Source organism: Oncorhynchus nerka, linkage group LG10 (assembly GCF_034236695.1).
Source record: "Oncorhynchus nerka isolate Pitt River linkage group LG10, Oner_Uvic_2.0, whole genome shotgun sequence".
Taxonomy (NCBI): Eukaryota; Metazoa; Chordata; class Actinopteri; order Salmoniformes; family Salmonidae; genus Oncorhynchus; species Oncorhynchus nerka.
Genome location: NC_088405.1, coordinates 36011932 through 36030880, shown reverse-complemented (window position 1 = coordinate 36030880; position 18949 = coordinate 36011932). Strand labels below are relative to the sequence as shown.

General features: G+C 43.5%; 1 pseudogene; it reads left to right on the top strand.

The window, feature by feature from the left end:
• The first annotated feature begins 12409 nt into the window (after positions 1 to 12409).
• Positions 12410 to 18810, top strand: LOC135573562 (E3 ubiquitin-protein ligase TRIM35-like; annotated as a pseudogene).
• The last annotated feature ends 139 nt before the right edge of the window (positions 18811 to 18949 follow it).

Genomic DNA, 18949 nt, shown 5'->3' with positions numbered 1-18949 from the left:
TTTTCCTCATCAATCTACACACAATGCCCCATAATGACAATTTACCACAGGTGGACTCCAATCAAGTTGTACAAACATCTCAAGGATGATCAGTGGAAACGGGACGCAACTGAGCTCAATTTCGAGTCTCATTGCAAAGGTTCTGAATACTTATGTAAATAGGGTATTTCTGTTTTTAACACATTTGCAAAAATGTCTAAAAACGTGTTTTTCGCTTTGTCATTATGGGGTGTCGTGTATAGATTGATGAATAACATTTGTATTTAATCAATTTTAGAGTAAGGCAGTATTGTAACAAAATGTTGAAAAAGTCAAGGGGTCTGAATACTTTCCGAATACACTGTATACAGTATACTGTATATTTTTTCAATACACACAGGGGTCCTAAAACTCCAAATCAAATAGCTTAATAATCCATGATGTGTCCACCTTAAAACAATTCCATATTTTATCTTAGTAGACTCATTAAGTGCCCATTGAATGACAGATGTCATTATGTAGGAAGCCTATTTAAAAACATCAAGTTGTGAAAAAGTCTGCTTATTGTTTTATGTTGATCATTTTGTTACAAATAATTCCTCTTCATTGTCCTCTGAACTTAAAAAGGTCAAATCGCGGGAATTCGGATGCCGAAATGCGAATGCAATGTGTTGGCTAATATTCCCATATTGAAGCCGATACATTTTTTTTTACATGAAAACCTGGATTTAACTAGGCCTATTATAGGGTTACTGTATGTATTTAATAAACTAGTAGGCCTTTCTTCAACAGATAGGACAAACATTCACGCTCTCCTGCCTGAGTTTAGCACAACGCTACATCAAACACAGTAAACACGCAACTTGAGGCAACCGCACGAAAAGCTTCGAGGCAGGTTTTCATTGGTCAGTCAGTGATCGAACCCTCGTTACACCTACAATTTATTCATTCATCGAAAGCCTGCCTCTTTACGATAACGCCAGTTACGTGTCCAGCAGGACACAACGTCTTGGAACATTCAGATAAAAATATGTTATGTAGAACAAACATGCCTCTATTGTAATGTGATGAAGTTGGACCCAGGCGCAGAGAAGAGACCAGGCGAGGAATCGGTGGATTAGGATTCAAAAATAAATATTTCTGACACACCCACAACTCAACTGTGCTGTGTGAGTGCACTAAGATGTACTTTTGGTTTATTAAAGTAAAGCCCTGAGACTGTATTCACAGGAGGGAAACATATTTCAGAGGAACTCATGCTGCCACTTGGCTGAGGCAAGGATATCCCAGCTCCGAGTGTCATAGTGACATGTATACCATATATTAGGCCCGGTGCCTCAATCTCGAGATATTCCTGTGCTTTTACATAACTTTCCGCACTAATACTGTAAAATTGTTAAATTGATGATAATGTCCTTTTAGTGTAAAAGCTGTTTGAAAAGACCAGCTGAAATGTCAGCCTGTTTCGGTGGGACGGAGTGTTGGCCTTTCTGGTACCATCCCCAGGCGGGAAATGAGTTAATAGACCAATACAAAACAGTTCCAAACCTCTCTGCCAATAACAGCTCCTTTTAACAATAGTCCTAGCTAAATTCTTGCTTGAGAATTTGCTCTTTAAGAAGCTATCTTTGTTCATTGTTTACCATTTTAATTGAAAACGATCACATTAAAGTACTCCATATTACCCAGAAATGATTTGATGTTGAGATAAAAAAAAATTAAAAACAGCTTCATTGGACCTTCAGAGAAACACAAACAGTGAAGAGAGACAGGACAGCCAGATGAAGAGACGGTTAGCTAGTAGGACGTGGGCCGGACTCAAACCCACGGCAGCGTTGGCAAACATGGCTGCTCTGAAGACAGCGGCAGCAACCACTAGACCACCCTAGGCCATGGAGACGGGCTTATCTTATCAAACAACCTGTTTTCCCACCGCCATTGTTGACTATGATCAAATCTGAAGCTTTGTAATAACTGTGTGACGTGGAGACTGCTCCTTCTATGGGACTGTACTGTAACAGCTGTACCAAAACCAACGACAAGTAGAGCAACAGACATGCATCAAAGTTTTATTACGTTTTATTTCCAGTGGCCAGTTCTGCTCCACTTCACAGCTCTCAACCCTGGCAACTGTGAATGATACATAGCCCAGCCTTGGCTAAACTTAAAGCTTTTCAATAAAATATAACCTCATATTTCACTGTGAATTATTCATGGTCTCTGTTCATAAGATCCGGGGGTTTGCGGTTCAGACGTGAGCTGCCAGTGAAATGCTCTCCTCTCCCCCCAGACGTTGGTAATCTCCATCTATTAGCGAGTGTCCTGCCCAGCCGTTCACCCAATGGTCACAATTCATTTCAACATGTTAATAAACCTCTAGCCGGATTCACAGGCTGAGAAAGAAAACAAGCCTTTCACTTAATGTCGGTTCTATTACTGGCCTGCTGAGAGTATTAAATATTGTGGGGCTGATATTCTATTGAATTGTGATATTAATCATGGACTCTGCTGTGCCACGTCCACAGCACAGTGGCAAAGGGCCAGGGACTCCAGGGACTTTGTTATTATTGCCCATTTTATTCTTTATTGCTTTGTGAATGTGTGTTTTTTTTATGTGTTTGTTGGAGTAGGTTCAGTATGATGGGAAAAGCACAGTGTACACAGCAGTTGGTCGGTGCGGTTTCTTAGTGATTAATGGCTAGTGGGGATATGTGGCAGGTTGACGTTTATTGTCATGAATCTTGCCATGGAGGCAGAACTGAGCGATTTCCACTAGATGGGTCAGCTGCAAAGTCAAAGTTGTCTATACTGTCCCTTATTCATACCCCTTGACTTATTACACATTTAGTTGTGTTACAGCCTGAATTCAAAATAAATAAATAAATCTCACCCATCTACACATAATATCCCATAAAGACTAAGTGGAAACATGTTAAGAAATGTTTAGCATAGAACAAAATAAATAAATACAGAAATATCAAATTTACATAAGTATTCGCACACCTGAGTCAGTACGTTGCAGAAGCACCTTTGGCAGCGATTACAGCTGTCTTTCTGGGTAAGTCTCTAAGAGCTTTCCACACCTGGATTGTGAAACATTTGGCCATTTATTATTTTCAAAATTCTTCAAGCTCTGTCAAATTGGTTGTTGATCATTGCTAGACAAACATTTTGAGGTCTTGCCATAGATTTTCAAGTAGTTTTAAGTCAAAACTGTAACAGCTACTCGGGAACATTCACAGTCTTCTTGGTAAGCAACTACAGTGTAGGCCTTGTGCTTTCGGTTATTGTCCTGAAAGGTGAATTCATCTCCCACTGTCTGGTGGAAAGCAGAGTAAGGTTTTTCTCTAGGATTTTGCCTGTACTTAGCTCCATTCTGTGTCTTTTGTATCCTGAAGAACTCCGCCGTCCTTAACGATTACAAACATACCCATAACATGATGCAGCCACCACTATGCTTGAAAATATGGAGAGTGGTACTCAGTAATGTGTTTTATTGGGTTTGTCCCAAACATAACACTTTGTATTCAGGACAAAAAGTACATTTTTTGCAGTATTACTTTAGTGCCTTGTTGCAAACAGGATGCATGTTTTGGAATATTTTTATTCTATACAGGCTTCCTTCTTTTCACTCTGTCAATTAGGTTAGCTGGCAGGTAGCCTATTTGTTAGAATGTTGGGCCAGTAACCAAAAGATTGCTGGATCGAATCCCTGAGCTGACAAGATAAAAATCTGTCGTTCTGCCACTGAACAAGGCAGTTAACCCACTGTTCCTATGCTGTCATTGTAAATAAGAACATTTACATTTACATTTAAGTCATTTAGCAGACGCTCTTATCCAGAGCGACTTACAAATTGGTGCTTTCACCTTATGACATCCAGTGGAACAGCCACTTTACAATAGTGCATCTAGGTCTTTTAAGGGGGAGGGGGAGAAGGATTACTTTATCCTATCCTAGGTATTCCTTAAAGAGGTGGGGTTTCAGGTGTCTCCGGAAGGTGGTGATTGACTCCGCTGTCCTGGCGTCGTGAGGGAGTTTGTTCCACCATTGGGGGGCCAGAGCAGCGAACAGTTTTGACTGGGCTGAGCGGGAACTGTACTTCCTCAGTGGTAGGGAGGCGAGCAGGCCAGAGGTGGATGAACGCAGTGCCCTTGTTTGGGTGTAGGGCCTGATCAGAGCCTGGAGGTACTGAGGTGCCGTTCCCCTCACAGCTCCGTAGGCAAGCACCATGGTCTTGTAGCGGATGCGAGCTTCAACTGGAAGCCAGTGGAGAGAGCGGAGGAGCGGGGTGACGTGAGAGAACTTGGGAAGGTTGAACACCAGACGGGCTGCGGCGTTCTGGATGAGTTGTAGGGGTTTAATGGCACAGGCAGGGAGCCCAGCCAACAGCGAGTTGCAGTAATCCAGACAGGAGATGACAAGTGCCTGGATTAGGACCTGCGCCGCTTCCTGTGTGAGGCAGGGTCGTACTCTGCGGATGTTGTAGAGCATGAACCTACAGGAACGGGCCACCGCCTTGATGTTATTTGAGAACGACAGGGTGTTGTCCAGGATCACGCCAAGGTTCTTAGCGCTCTGGGACGAGGACACAATGGAGTTGTCAACCGTGATGGCGAGATCATGGAACGGGCAGTCCTTCCCGGGAGGAAGAGCAGCTCCGTCTTGCCGAGGTTCAGCTTGAGGTGATGATCCGTCATCCACACTGATATGTCTGCCAGACATGCAGAGATGCGATTCGCCACCTGGTCGTCAGAAGGGGGAAAGGAGAAGATTAATTGTGTGTCGTCTGCATAGCAATGATAGGAGAGACCATGTGAGGTTATGACAGAGCCAAGTGACTTGGTGTATAGCGAGAATAGGAGAGGGCCTAGAACAGAGCCCTGGGGACACCAGTGGTGAGAGCACGTGGTGAGGAGACGGATTCTCGCCACGCCACCTGGTAGGAGCGACCTGTCAGGTAGGACGCAATCCAAGCGTGGGCCGCGCCGGAGATGCCCAACTCGGAGAGGGTGGAGAGGAGGATCTGATGGTTCACAGTATCGAAGGCAGCCGATAGGTCTAGAAGGATGAGAGCAGAGGAGAGAGAGTTAGCTTTAGCAGTGCGGAGCGCCTCCGTGATACAGAGAAGAGCAGTCTCAGTTGAATGACTAGTCTTGAAACCTGACTGATTTGGATCAAGAAGGTCATTCTGAGAGAGATAGCGGGAGAGCTGGCCAAGGGCGGCACGTTCAAGAGTTTTGGAGAGAAAAGAAAGAAGGGATACTGGTCTGTAGTTGTTGACATCGGAGGGATCGAGTGTAGGTTTTTTCAGAAGGGGTGCAACTCTCGCTCTCTTGAAGACAGGAGGGACGTAGCCAGCGGTCAGGGATGAGTTGATGAGCGAGGTGAGGTAAGGGAGAAGGTCACCGGAGATGGTCTGGAGAAGAGAGGAGGGGATAGGGTCAAGCGGGCAGGTTGTTGGGCGGCCGGCTGTCACAAGACGCGAGATGTCATCTGGAGAGAGAGGGGAGAAAGAGGTCAGAGCACAGGGTAGGGCAGTGTGAGCAGAACCAGCGGTGTCGTTTGACTTAGCAAACGAGGATCGGATGTCGTCGACCTTCTTTTCAAAATGGTTGACGAAGTCATCTGCAGAGAGGGAGGAGGGGGGGGGAGGAGGATTCAAGAGGGAGGAGAAGGTGGCAAAGAGCTTCCTAGGGTTAGAGGCAGATGCTTGGAATTTAGAGTGGTAGAAAGTGGCTTTAGCAGCAGAGACAGAGGAGGAAAATGTAGAGAGGAGGGAGTGAAAGGATGCCAGGTCCGCAGGGAGGCGAGTTTTCCTCCATTTCCGCTCGGCTGCCCGGAGCCCTGTTCTGTGAGCTCGCAATGAGTCGTCGAGCCACGGAGCGGGAGGGGAGGACCGAGCCGGCCTGGAGGATAGGGGACATAGAGAGTCAAAGGATGCAGAAAGGGAGGAGAGGAGGGTTGAGGAGGCAGAATCAGGAGATAGGTTGGAGAAGGTTTGAGCAGAGGGAAGAGATGATAGGATGGAAGAGGAGAGAGTAGCGGGGGAGAGAGAGCGAAGGTTGGGACGGCGCGATACCATCCGAGTAGGGGCAGTGTGGGAAGTGTTGGATGAGAGCGAGAGGGAAAAGGATACAAGGTAGTGGTCGGAGACTTGGAGGGGAGTTGCAATGAGGTTAGTGGAGGAACAGCATCTAGTAAAGATGAGGTCGAGCGTATTGCCTGCCTTGTGAGTAGGGGGAAGGTGAGAGGGTGAGGTCAAAAGAGGAGAGGAGTGGAAAGAAGGAGGCAGAGAGGAATGAGTCAAAGGTAGACGTGGGGAGGTTAAAGTCGCCCAGAACTGTGAGAGGTGAGCCGTCCTCAGGAAAGGAGCTTATCAAGGCATCAAGCTCATTGATGAACTCTCCGAGGGAACCTGGAGGGCGATAAATGATAAGGATGTTAAGCTTGAAAGGGCTGGTAACTGTGACAGCATGGAATTCAAAGGAGGCGATAGACAGATGGGTAAGGGAGAAAGAGAGAATGACCACTTGGGAGAGATGAGGATCCCGGTGCCACCACCCCGCTGACCAGAAGCTCTCGGGTGTGCGAGAGCATGTGGGCGGACGAAGAGAGAGCAGTAGGAGTAGCGGTGTTGTCTGTGGTGATCCATGTTTCCGTCAGAGCCAAGAAGTCGAGGGACTGGAGGGAGGCATAGGCTGAGATGAACTCTGCCTTGTTGGCCGCAGATCGGCAGTTCCAGAGGCTACCGGAGACCTGGAACTCCACGTGGGTCGTGCGCGCTGGGACCACCAGATTAGGGTGGCCGCGGCCATGCGGTGTGGAGCGTTTGTATGGTCTGTGCAGAGAGGAGAGAACAGGGATAGACAGACACATAGTTGACAGGCTAGAGAAGAGGCTACGCTAATGCAGAGGAGATTGGAATGACAAGTGGACTACACGTCTCGAATGTTCAGAAAGTTAAGCTTACGTAGCAAGAATCTAATTGACTAAAATGATTAAAATGATACAGTACTGCTGGGGTAGGCTAGCTGCGTTGTTGACACTACCCTAATCAAGTCGTACCGTTGAGTGTGAAGTTTCTACAATGCTGCTTTTCGGGAGCTAGCTGGCTAGCTAGCAGTGTTGGTTACGTTACGTTGCGTTAGGAGAACGACAATAGCTGGCTAGCTAACCTAGAAAATCGCTCTAGACTACACAATTATCTTTGAAACAAAGACGGCTATGTAGCTAGCTATGTAGCTAGCTACGATCAAACAAATCACACCGTTGGGACTGTAATGAAATGAAATGAAAATGTGATACTACCTGTGGAGCGAAGCGGAATGCGACCGGAATGCGAAAGTTCTATTCAGTAGACGTTGGCTGGCTATTGGCTAGCTAGGAGTGTCTCCTACGTTAAGGACGACAAAATAGCTGGCTAGCTAACCTCGGTGAATTAAGATAATCACTCTAAGACTACACACTCTAAACTACACAATTATCTTGGATACGAAGACAGCAAAGACAACTATGTAGCTAGCTAATACTACACTAATCAAGTCGTTCAGGTGAGTGTGATAGTTACTACAGTGCTACGGTAGCCGGTGAACGTATGCTAGCTGGCTAGCTGCTAGGCAGATAGGAGGACGACGAAATACGATAATAACGCAATTATCACTCTAAGACTACACACTCTAAACTACACAATTATCTTGGATACGAAGACAGCAAAGACAACTATGTAGCTAGCTAACACTACACTAATCAAGTCGTTCCGTTGAGTGTGATAGTTACTACAGTGCTACGGTAGACGGTGAACGTGTTGGGCAGATAGGAGACGACGAAATACGATAATTACGCAATTATCTTTGATACAACGACGACTATGTAGCTAGCTAAGAAGAAATTGCTAAGATTAGACAAATCAGACTGTTGTACTATAATGAAATGTAATGAAAAAGTTATACAACCTGCAGACCGAAGCGCGGATGCGACCGGCTCGCTCCAACTCCCAGCATGCAAGTCTTAACTGACTTGCCTAGTTAAATAAAGGTTAAAATAAATAAAAAATACAAATTATTGTAGAGTAACTATAATGTTGTTGATCTGCCCTCAGTTTTCTCCTATCACAGCCATTACACTCGGTAACTGTTCCTGCAGTCAAATGACCAAATCGCCCTCTAGTGGCCTCATAGGTGGAATGTCATTAATATTTTTCATGATTAATAAATATGATTTTTTACAAAAACTCTGGTGTTTTTGTGTCTAACAGTTTTGTTATATTTCAGTCTTCTGTGATGTATACTGTATAAAGTGTAATATTGGGATGCAACCTCAAAATTGAATACATTTCAACTCTATATCTGACATGGTACAGGTGTCTTCTTTTTTAAAAGCCTATAACCATATGTGTTAGGTGTATATTTTTGTTTCAAAGTAAAAAAAAAAAATTAAAAATGAAATTCACTGCTCGACTGAGGGACCGTACAGATAAATGTATGTGTGGGGTACAGAGATGAGGTAGTCATTCAAAATGTATGTTAAACACCATTATTGCACACAGAGTGAATCCATGCAACTTATTAAGCGACTCGTTAAGACATGATTTACTCCTGAACTTATTTAGGCTTGCCATGACAAAGGGGTTGAATACTTATTGACTCAAGACATAGCAGCTTTTAATGTGTTATTAATTAGTAAAAATTTTAGAATGACATAATTCCACTTTTACATTATGTGGTACTGTATGTATGCCAGTGACAAAAACATCTCAATTAAATCCATTTAAAATTGAGTCTGTAACAGAACAAAATGTGGCATGAATTAAGGGGTATGAATACTTTCTGAAGGCACTGTATTGTTGATCTCAACATCAACTGTTCAGAGGAGACTTCGTCAATCAGGCCTTCATGGTCGATTTGCTGCAAAGAAACCCCTACTAAAGGACACCAATAATAAGAAGAGACTTGCTTGGGCCAAGAAACATGAGCAATGGACATTAGACTGGTGGAAATCTGTCCTTTGGTCTGATGAGTCCAAATTTGAGATTTTTTGTTCCAACCAACGTGTCTTTGTGAGGTGCAGAGTAGGTGAACGGAGGATGGTTCCCACTTCCCACTGTGAAGCATGGAGGAGGAGGTGCGATGGTGTGGGGGTGCTTTGCTGGTGACACTGTTGGTGATTTATTTAGACTTCAAGGCACACTTAACCAGCATGGCTACCAAGGCATTCCACAGCAATACGTCTATATCCACATTTTTGAATGGTACTGTATTTCCAGTCAGTTATGTAGCCCCTCCCACCGCCTACCAAACAATATAAAGCCTTCCAGAAGACCATATTTGAGTTTACCAACTTTTATTATTGCTTCAGCAATGTAAACATCTGAACATTCACCAGTTACATTCAACCTTGAAACCGAGGGGATTCAAATCATCAACACAAAGTAATACATCTCCTTGAAATGAACTGCTTTGGTCGTGCCGATACATGAAAAATGAACTCAAGTAAGCAGTTATGGATTGGAAAGTTAGTGGTGGACATGAGCAGCTCAGTAGAAACCCCCAAACAGCATGTCTTAGCTTGTTATAGGAGGCCAATGGCGCTTAATGCTGGGCTCTGGGCTCTGTCTGGGGCAAACATGCTTCACTGATTCAGAGGAGAAACAGAGCACAAATGAGAAAGACCACAGTCATGCTCTCTCTAAAACTCTCCATTAGCCCTCCCTCTTTTGTGAGTAAGTACTGAGACTGCCCAGTGTGCCCAGGGGCACTATTCACTGTTCCCCATCTCTCTCACATGAGCAATTTGTCAGTCTCCTGGCCACTGTACGGAAGAAAGCTCCACTCCATCATTCTTCATTCATTTTGTTTAAAAAAATAAAATCGAGAGAGAGAGAGAGAGAGAGAGAGGACGAGCGAGAGAACGAGCGAGCGAGCGACGGAGTGAAACCTCTGTTTACATCTCAGAACTCCGACCGATAACACCCAGTCAGTCATGTCTCATCGGCAAAACACTAGTTTCTGATTCTGAAAATTGCTCTGCTCTCGGTAGCTATGACGCATTGGCTAATACGGCAAACTTGCTACAGCTAGCACCCCTAGTGCAAGCTTGTTTGAATGGCCATGCGGTAGCTAGTTTGCCAGCTTGTTGATGAAGTTGTACAACAACTAAGTTTTGGGACTGTTAAAAAAAGCACATGTATCTGACTCTGAAAGCTGGCACTGTGCCTTGCTACTTTGTAACATTTGACCAACGAGATAACGTTGCGGAAAGCTGTCAGCTGTGCTGTATCAGTCGGCTGTGCTGTAAAACTCTGCGCACTACTCACGGCAGAACAGATATAATGAAAGCTAATTTGTGCATTAGCTAGAATTTCCCTACACTAGCTAGCTAGCTAGCTAGCTAGAAGGAGCATTCAGCATTGAGTGAACTGGCATTGTTAGAATCCCTGCCTTTCATTTCATATGGATTGATTTGATCCTGGTTCAGGCAGCAAGCAGACATTTTTGTGCACATTTCAAACTTCATAGATACTGATTCTACCACCACAAAGTATATTATTTTATATAGAATTAGGTACACTTGCTCATGAACAAAAAGTAAATATTAGCTACAGATTAACTCTGACTCTTTTGAAGATAAAAGGGGGTTCAGTGGACGACGTCCCCTTGGTAACATTTTGAGGATGAAAGGCGGTTCAGTGGATGATGTCACCTTGGTAACATTTTGAGGATGAAAGGCGGTTCAATGGATGATGTCACCTTGGTAACATTTTGAGGATGAACTATCAGACAGATCAGTGCAGACGGCCTTCACACTTTCTGAAGTATTTTTTTACATTATTGATTTTTTTAAAACCTTTATTTAACTAGGCAAGTCAGTTAAGAACAAATTCTTATTTACAATGGCGGCCTACCCCGGCCAAACCCGGACAGCGCTGGGCCAATTGTGCGCCGCCCTATGGGACTCCCAATCACGGCCGGATGTGATGCAGACATGAGACAATGGTGTAGACTCAACAATATGTTTGTCTGATCAGAATGGGGACAGACACAGATATTGATTGTCAGCTTAATGCCTTCTATACTTCAGACTACTTTAGTCTCCTGTGTCCCAAAACAGGATCCTATCATGATCTCACTAGAACTACTAATACCAAATCCTGTTCAACAAGAAATTATGACCCAAACTTATAGAGCACTACTATTACAAAATGAATCAAAGGTCAACTAATAATAGGCATACAGGTAGAATGTGGAGAGGTCATACATCACAACGAAGATGGACACAAATCCGAAATAAACGGACCTCTCTAATGGTGTCAAATGAAAGTGGTAGTGGAATGAACTTACATCAAGTTTGGCAAAATCCCTTATGTCTGGAACACTTAGGGAAAGAGAAATGTCTCCTGGGTGGAATGGATAAATGGGTATTTCAGACTGTTACAATTAGGTGTCTGTGGCAGAGAATGGGGGGGAAAGCATTTGGGTGAGAGATAAATAAAAAGAGTATTTGGAAGAAAGTTAGAAGGAAGAAGATGGAGCCTGTGATAGATTGCATCAGAACATCTTAAGTATCCCATTTAAAATAATAATGTGACTAGAAGCAGTATTGTGTAAAACACTTTATTTGATTAGATGCTCTCATGTCTGCCTAGAGCTGTGCCCTAAAAAAGTAACATGGGATTTCATCTGCCAAATAATCAATATTCACTTAATAGCCTCTTAAGAATGGGCCCCAGACATCATCCGTTGTGACTGACTACAATACAACTGCCATAGCAGTGCTTTACTGCCCCCTTTTGGCAGCTTTCACAACTGCACGTCACAACAGAATCCTATTATATAATAGTCACTAGCTGAGGGTCTGCTGACCTGTGAGGCTACTCCGAGCCTGACAGAGCTTGTCGGGTTGCAGTTCAAATGGTGCTGGGTTACAAGATGCATCAGAATCCATGCGTTATGGCGGATCACCTCTCAGAGTAGAAGCTTTTTGAAGTTGATTTGGCAGTGTGTCAGACTGGCAATTATGGCTGAGGCTGTTACCACCCCAGTGTCAAATTAGTGCCAACCAGTTATTATTGGTTAATCAGTGCCAACCAGTTATTAGTCCTACAGTAATAGCTTTTTTCCCCCATCAAACATTCTTACAAGACAACAGATACCAGGCATCTACACTGCTTTGTACAGTGCCTTGGATCTGTTGTACATGACACCAAGTGTGGCTATTTCTGTCGGGGTGATGTTGTTGAACGACTGAGACACTAACACTTACTTGAGATACAGCAACATGTGCCAAAGGAATGACTTCATTGCTATGTTATGCGACCTCTGCCTTGGCATGAATTGGATAACTGGGATAAACTCTGATCACAGGTACGGCCTGAATGTTAATAGGTAATCAAGCACTGTAAACCTACATTCCGTGCAGTGGGTTGGTGAACAAGCGATGGGAAAGGGTACGGTTGTAATGATGCATGTACAAATGTACAGTCGCTAGTTCATACTGTATTCTGAAGAGAAAGGCCTTTACCTGACTCTACCCGAGGAAGAGGATGCTCCAGCAGCGACCTACAGCAGCTCTGGAGGACGAGCTCAGCTGTCCCATCTGCTTTGAATTTTTCCCGGACGCCGTGAGTCTGAAATGCCAACACAGCTTCTGCCGCGGCTGCCTGGAAACACCAGCATGGATACAACAAAAGCAGCGCGAATGCCCCGTCTGCAGGCGAAGGCCTTCCATGGCCGATTTCCATCCCTCCGTGTCCAACATGAAACTGAGGAACATAGTGGAGGCCTACCTGCAGAGAGAGGAGAAGGAGGGGAATGAGGGGAGAGCAGTGTGTCTTGTGCGGTGTTCCATACATAACAAGAAGCTCAGGTTTTTCTGTAAGGAGTGTGAGGAACTTGTTTGTGTTGTGTGTGTGGAGACCGAGCTGCAAGCCAAACATAAGCACCTGTCAGTGAAGGAAGGAAGTGCAATGGAGTAAGGTACTGTGCAGGCAGGAATACACATGTACTTGCAGTGTTTTCCGCTTGCTAACCAAGTTCCCGTCGCAACTCAATATATTCAATATACTGTAAACACAGAATAGTTGAGAAACTTGTTTAATTTCCATCCTTTTTCTACTGTAACCCCTCCTTATCTCTCCACCACTATCCCCTCTCTTCCATTATCTACCCAGAGGGAACTCACGGCACTGCTCTACAACCTTCCCGAGAAAGTGGAGCTGGACGTAAAGCAAGCGAGAGCATCAAGAGAGCGTGCAGCACAATGCATCAAGGTATGCCGCTAGCTAAATAACACAATATTACAACGATAATACAAAGATATTTACACAGATACTACATGTCTATCTAATTGCACCGTTTCAGACCCAGGCCCAGACCACAGCAGGACAGATCAAGAGTGAGTTTGCGAAGCTCCGCCAGTTCCTGAGAGCAGAGGAGGAGGCCAGACTGGAAGCTCTGGAACAGGAGGAGAGCAAGAAGACCGGGTTACTGACTGAGAGGATCAACCGCCTCACCGGCGACATGACTTCCCTCCCTGAGAGAATCTCAGACATACAGCACAGGATGAAAATAGATGATGTCTCATTCTTGCAGGTTCATCTCACATATTTGAACAATGTTCTATGTTCACGGGAAAAACTGTTAAATGTACTGAGGCTTTCTCAAATAATGATGTTATTTTTTTTACTGAGATCCATGTGTTTTTGTTTCCGATATACAAGGACTTGAAAGACGGTTATGCAACATTACAATGATCGTCATAAGTCAAATATTTGATCAGTCTCCAACATTATTGACACAAAATGGGGGGACGGTATGTCATTTCAGTACACTGCAGGATCCAGAGCCTTTATCAGGGACACTGATAGACGTGGCCCAACACCTGGGCAACCTGAGGTTCAAGGTCTGGGAGAAGATGCAGAAAATGGTTGAATACAGTGAGTACACAGATTTTATAAGCAACAGTCCACATTTTGAGGTTAATCATTGACTTGCTTCCATGGCGCAGCACAATGATCCGTTTCGAAACATTACAGTCCAATATCCAGACTCCAGCCTATAGCACTCTTTCATAGCCTTGAATCCCGGGTGAAGCAACAACAAAATGTACCTTTTCTGAGCCAGTCTGATTCCTCACAAAAAAGCTGACTCATGTTGGAATTCCTGACTGACCAGTGATGAAAATTCCTTAACTAAAAATACTTTCAAGTACTACTTAAGTGGTATTGTTGGGTGGCTGCATTTTGTTATTGAATTGAATTTATTTTGGTTAAGGAACATGTACAACAAAATGTGGACAAACTTAACAGTATTATTTACAACGCCTGTTTACAACGTGGTCGGTCCTCAATGGTAAAAACAATAACTTACAGTTGAATTTGGTAGTTGGCATACACCTTAGCCAAATACATTTAAACTCAGTTTTTCACAATTCCTGACATTTAATTCAAGTACAAATTCCCTGTTTTAGGTCATTCAGGATCACCACTTTATTTTAAGAATGTGAAATGTCAGAATAATAGTAGAGAGTGATTTATTTCAGTTTTTATTTCTTTCATCACATTCCCAGTAGGTCAGAAGTTTACATACACTCAATTAGTATTCGGTAGCATTGCCTTTAAATTGTTTAACTGTGGTCAAACGTTTCGGGTAGCCTTCCACAAGCTTCCCACAATAAGTTGGGTGAATTTTGGCCCGTTCCTCCTGACAGAGCTGGTGTAACTGAGTCAGGTTTGTAGGCCTCTTTGCTCGCACATGCTTTTTAATTTCTGCACATAAATGTTCTATAGGATTGAGGTCAGGGCTGATGATGGCCACTCCAATACCTTGACTTTGTTGTCCTTAAGCCATTTTGCCACAACTTTGGAAGTATGCTTGGGGTCATTGTCCATTTGGAAGACCCATTTGTGGCCAAACTTTAACTTCCGGACTGATACCTTGAGATGTTGCTTCAATATATCCACATCATTTTCCATCCTCATGATGCCATCTATTTTGTGAAGTGCACCAGTCCCTCCTGCAGCAAAGCACCCCCACAACATGATGCTGCCAGTCCTGTGATTCACGGTTGGGATGGTGTTCTTCGGCTTGCAAGCCTCCCCATTTTCCTCCAAACATAATGATGGTCATTATGGACAACAGTTATATTTTTGTTTCATCAGACCTGAGAACATTTCTCCAGAAAGTATGATCTTTGTCCCCATGTGCAGTTGCAAACCGTAGTCTGGCTTTTTTATGGCGGTTTTGGAGCAGCTTCCTTGCTGAGCGGCCTTTCAGGTTATGTCGATATAGGACTCGTTTTACTGTGGATATAGATACTTTTATACCTGTTTCCTCCAATACCTTCACAAGGTCCTTTGCTGTTGTTCTGGGATTGATTTGCACTTTTCGCACCAAAGTACGTTCATCTCTAGGAGACAGAACGCATTTCCTTCCTGAGCGTTATGACGGCTGCGTGGTCCCATGGTGTTTATACTTGCCTGTTTTAGTACTATAGTTTGTACAGATGAACGTGGTACCTTCAGGCGTTTGGAAATTGCTCCCAAGGATGAACAATGTTTTTTCCTGAGGTCTTGGCTAATTTCTTTTGATTTTCCCATGATATCAGGCAAAGAGGCACTGAGTTTGAAGGTAGGCATTGAAATGATGACTCAAATTATGTCAATTAGTCTGTCAGAAGCTTCTAAAGCCATGACATAATTTTTTTGAATTTTCCAATCTGTATAAAGGCACAGTCAACTTAGTGTATGTAATCTTCTGACCCACTGAAATTGTGATACAGTGAATTATAAGTGAAATAATCTGTCTGTACTTGTTTCATGCACTTACTTGTGTCATGCACAAAATAGATGTCCTAACCGACTTGACATTACTATAGTTAGTTAACAAGAAATTTGTGGAGTGATTGAAAAATTAGTTTTAATGACTCCAACCTAAGTGTATTTAAACTTCCGACTTCCGACAACTGTATATAATGATTAAAAGGCAAGGCAAAAAGTTGCACTATTCACTGCACTTTTCCTTATCCTTAAAAATCAACCATACATTAATTTCACATTTCAACCTTAAAAAAATATTCATTGCACATCATAACTATTATTCAAATACATACACCTGACCAGCAGTAGTGGGGTACAAGGGGCAGTGGAGGGGGTTCTCTTACTAAGACAACATTGTCCAAATGAAAACCTTTGCCTGCTTTTTAAAGCTATTTAAAAAAAAGTGTTTTTCTCTCGCCTGAGTAGCCTCGTTTCACTGCCAAAAATAAAATTCAACCATCTAGTGTTCAGCGAAATAACAACACAATGTGAAATACAGGTAGCCTAGTCAAATAATTAACATCCAATCACATTAACCGTTACTCTCTCGTGGGAATTACACTAAAAGTCTGTATGTAGCCAAACGTAGCTGCTGCTCATTTCGTTTGCTCGAAAATGGATAAATGGTAAAAAAAAAGTGAGGCCCGCGTTCATAGAGAAACATACCAGCTCTACTGGTGTAGTACTGCTACTACCAGCAGTACTACACCTGCACCTGTCGACGACACAAGTTGTTCTGCTTCCACAAGCACTTCCAATGCCAGCATCAGTAATTCTACATTTGTTGTTAGCCCATGTAGCTTGGACACTGACAGTTGTGAATCTGATGCAGCCGAAGAGCTACTGCCCCCTTACCCGGGAAAGCACCAAACAACAGACAGGGATGTTGGACCATCGAAGAGGCGCAAATATGATGAGAAATACATTAAGTTGGGGTTTCTTTTATATTGGGAGTAGTGCCTTCCCTCAGCCACAGTGTGTTGTATGTGCAAAAGTACTATCTCACAACTCGAGGAAACATTCAGTCTTCCGCAGACATTTAGAAACAAAACATGGCAATTTGAAAAATAAGCCACAAGAGTTTTTTGAGCGAGAATTAAGACAACTTTCAAATAGTAAGACATGTATAAAAGCAACAGATACCAATAAGAAGGGTCTAGAAGAGTCTTATATGGTGAGCTACCGAGTGGCTAGGACAGGCAAGCCCCATACTATTGTGGAGGACTTAATTCTTCCTGCTGCCGTGGCTATGGCTGGGACAATGCTGGGGGGAAAATACCAAAAAACTATACAGACAATGTCTTCATCAAACAACACTGTTTCACGACGCATCAGTGACATGGCAGGAGATGTTTTTGAAACAATTACTGCTTCGCATACAAGACAGTGAGTTCTATGCATTACAGCTGAATGAGTCAACAGACCTGGCACAGCTCCTGGTATATGTCCGTTACGTTTATGGGGGGGTTAATTAAGGAAGACATCCTCTTCTGCAAACCAGGATAACATGAGAGGATATTTTTAAAGTATTGGACAGCTTTGTGACATCAAATGGACTTTGGTGGTGAAGATGTGTTGGTATCTGTACTGACGGCCCAAAATTACTTTTAAATGTTGAATGCTTAGCAGGACAGGAAAATGGTCCAATTCACACAGTTATTAAGAGTACATCCGGGTCATCCCTACTGCCTCTGGCCGGACTCACTAAACACAAATGCTTTGTTTGTAAATTATGTCTGAGTGTTGGAGTGTGCCCCTGGGTATCCGTATATTAAAACAAGAAAATAGTGCCGTCTGCTTGGCTTAATAGAAGGAATTTTAAATGATTTACACTTTTACTTGGACTTTTGGTACTTAAGAATATTTTATCAAATACATTTACTTTTGATACTTAATTATATTTCAAACCAAATAATTCTATACTTTTACTGAAGTAGTATTTTACAGGATGACTCACTTTTAATAGAGTCATTTTCTGTTAAGGTTTAATTACTTTTAGTATGACAATTGGTTACTTTTTCCATGACTGTGACGGACTCATTGACAAAATGCTCAGTCATGTTAAGGTTGCTGAAACACAAACTGCTGACGCATGTTCTGATTGCCAAACCATGAACCGTTGACCAATGTTCTGATTTCTGACCCAGTGACAAACTGCTGACTCATGTTCTGTTCATACAGCAAGCAACACAGTGTTCCAACATCCATGTATCTAACCCGGTGGCCGTCTAACCTTCCCACTCTTTCTGTCCCAGCCCCTGTGACCCTGGATGTAAATTCAGCCCACGCTGATCTACTGATCTCTGGGGTTCTCCTGCAGGTGAGTGACAGACGGGTGTCCCAGCCTGTGCCTGATAACGCTGAGCGATTCGACAGCTCAGTGAGCGTGCTAAGCTCTGTGGATTTCTGCTCGGGCATTCACAGCTGGGAGGTGGAGGTGGAGCCTAAGAATGCCTGGACTCTGGGCGTGGCCAAAGAGGGTGTAGCCCGGAAAGGCAATGTGATGGTCAGGCCAGAGGTCAGGATCTGGGCGATGGGCGATGGGGATGTGGAACGGGGAGCAGTATAACGCTGGAACAGCCCCCCGTTGGTTCTGAAGAGGAAGCCCAAGAGGATCATGGTCAAGCTGGACTATGAGAAAGGAGAGCTCTCTTTCTATGACTCCAGTGACATGTCACTCATCTATACGTTCGAACACAGGTTCACAGAGAGACTGTTCCCTTACTTCTCTCCCTGTCTCACCTCTGATGGCACTGACCCTGGAGTGCTGAGGATCTGCCCTGAGAAGGTGTCTGTGACTGTGGCACCTATTCACTGAGCATATAACCTGCTGATTCTATTTCTTGATCACATACTGAAGCGTCTGTATTGGTAAAGTCTGTCACAGTGACTCCTGTGTATTGATTTTGTCTGTCTATTATTTTGTAAATTGAGGTGAACAGCCTCACCTCCAGTGGTGACATTGACGTCTGTGACACCAATGTGTATTTTGGAACTTTGTCTGGAGCAGATCTATTCTATGCTGTTAATTAATTTACTGAGAACAAGTGTCATGATTGAATTCCATAATTATTGATGTCATGTTCAATAAAAGTACATATTTCGTGTATTTCCATTCAATGCCCCACCCTTTAAGTGGAGCAAATCAACACCGAA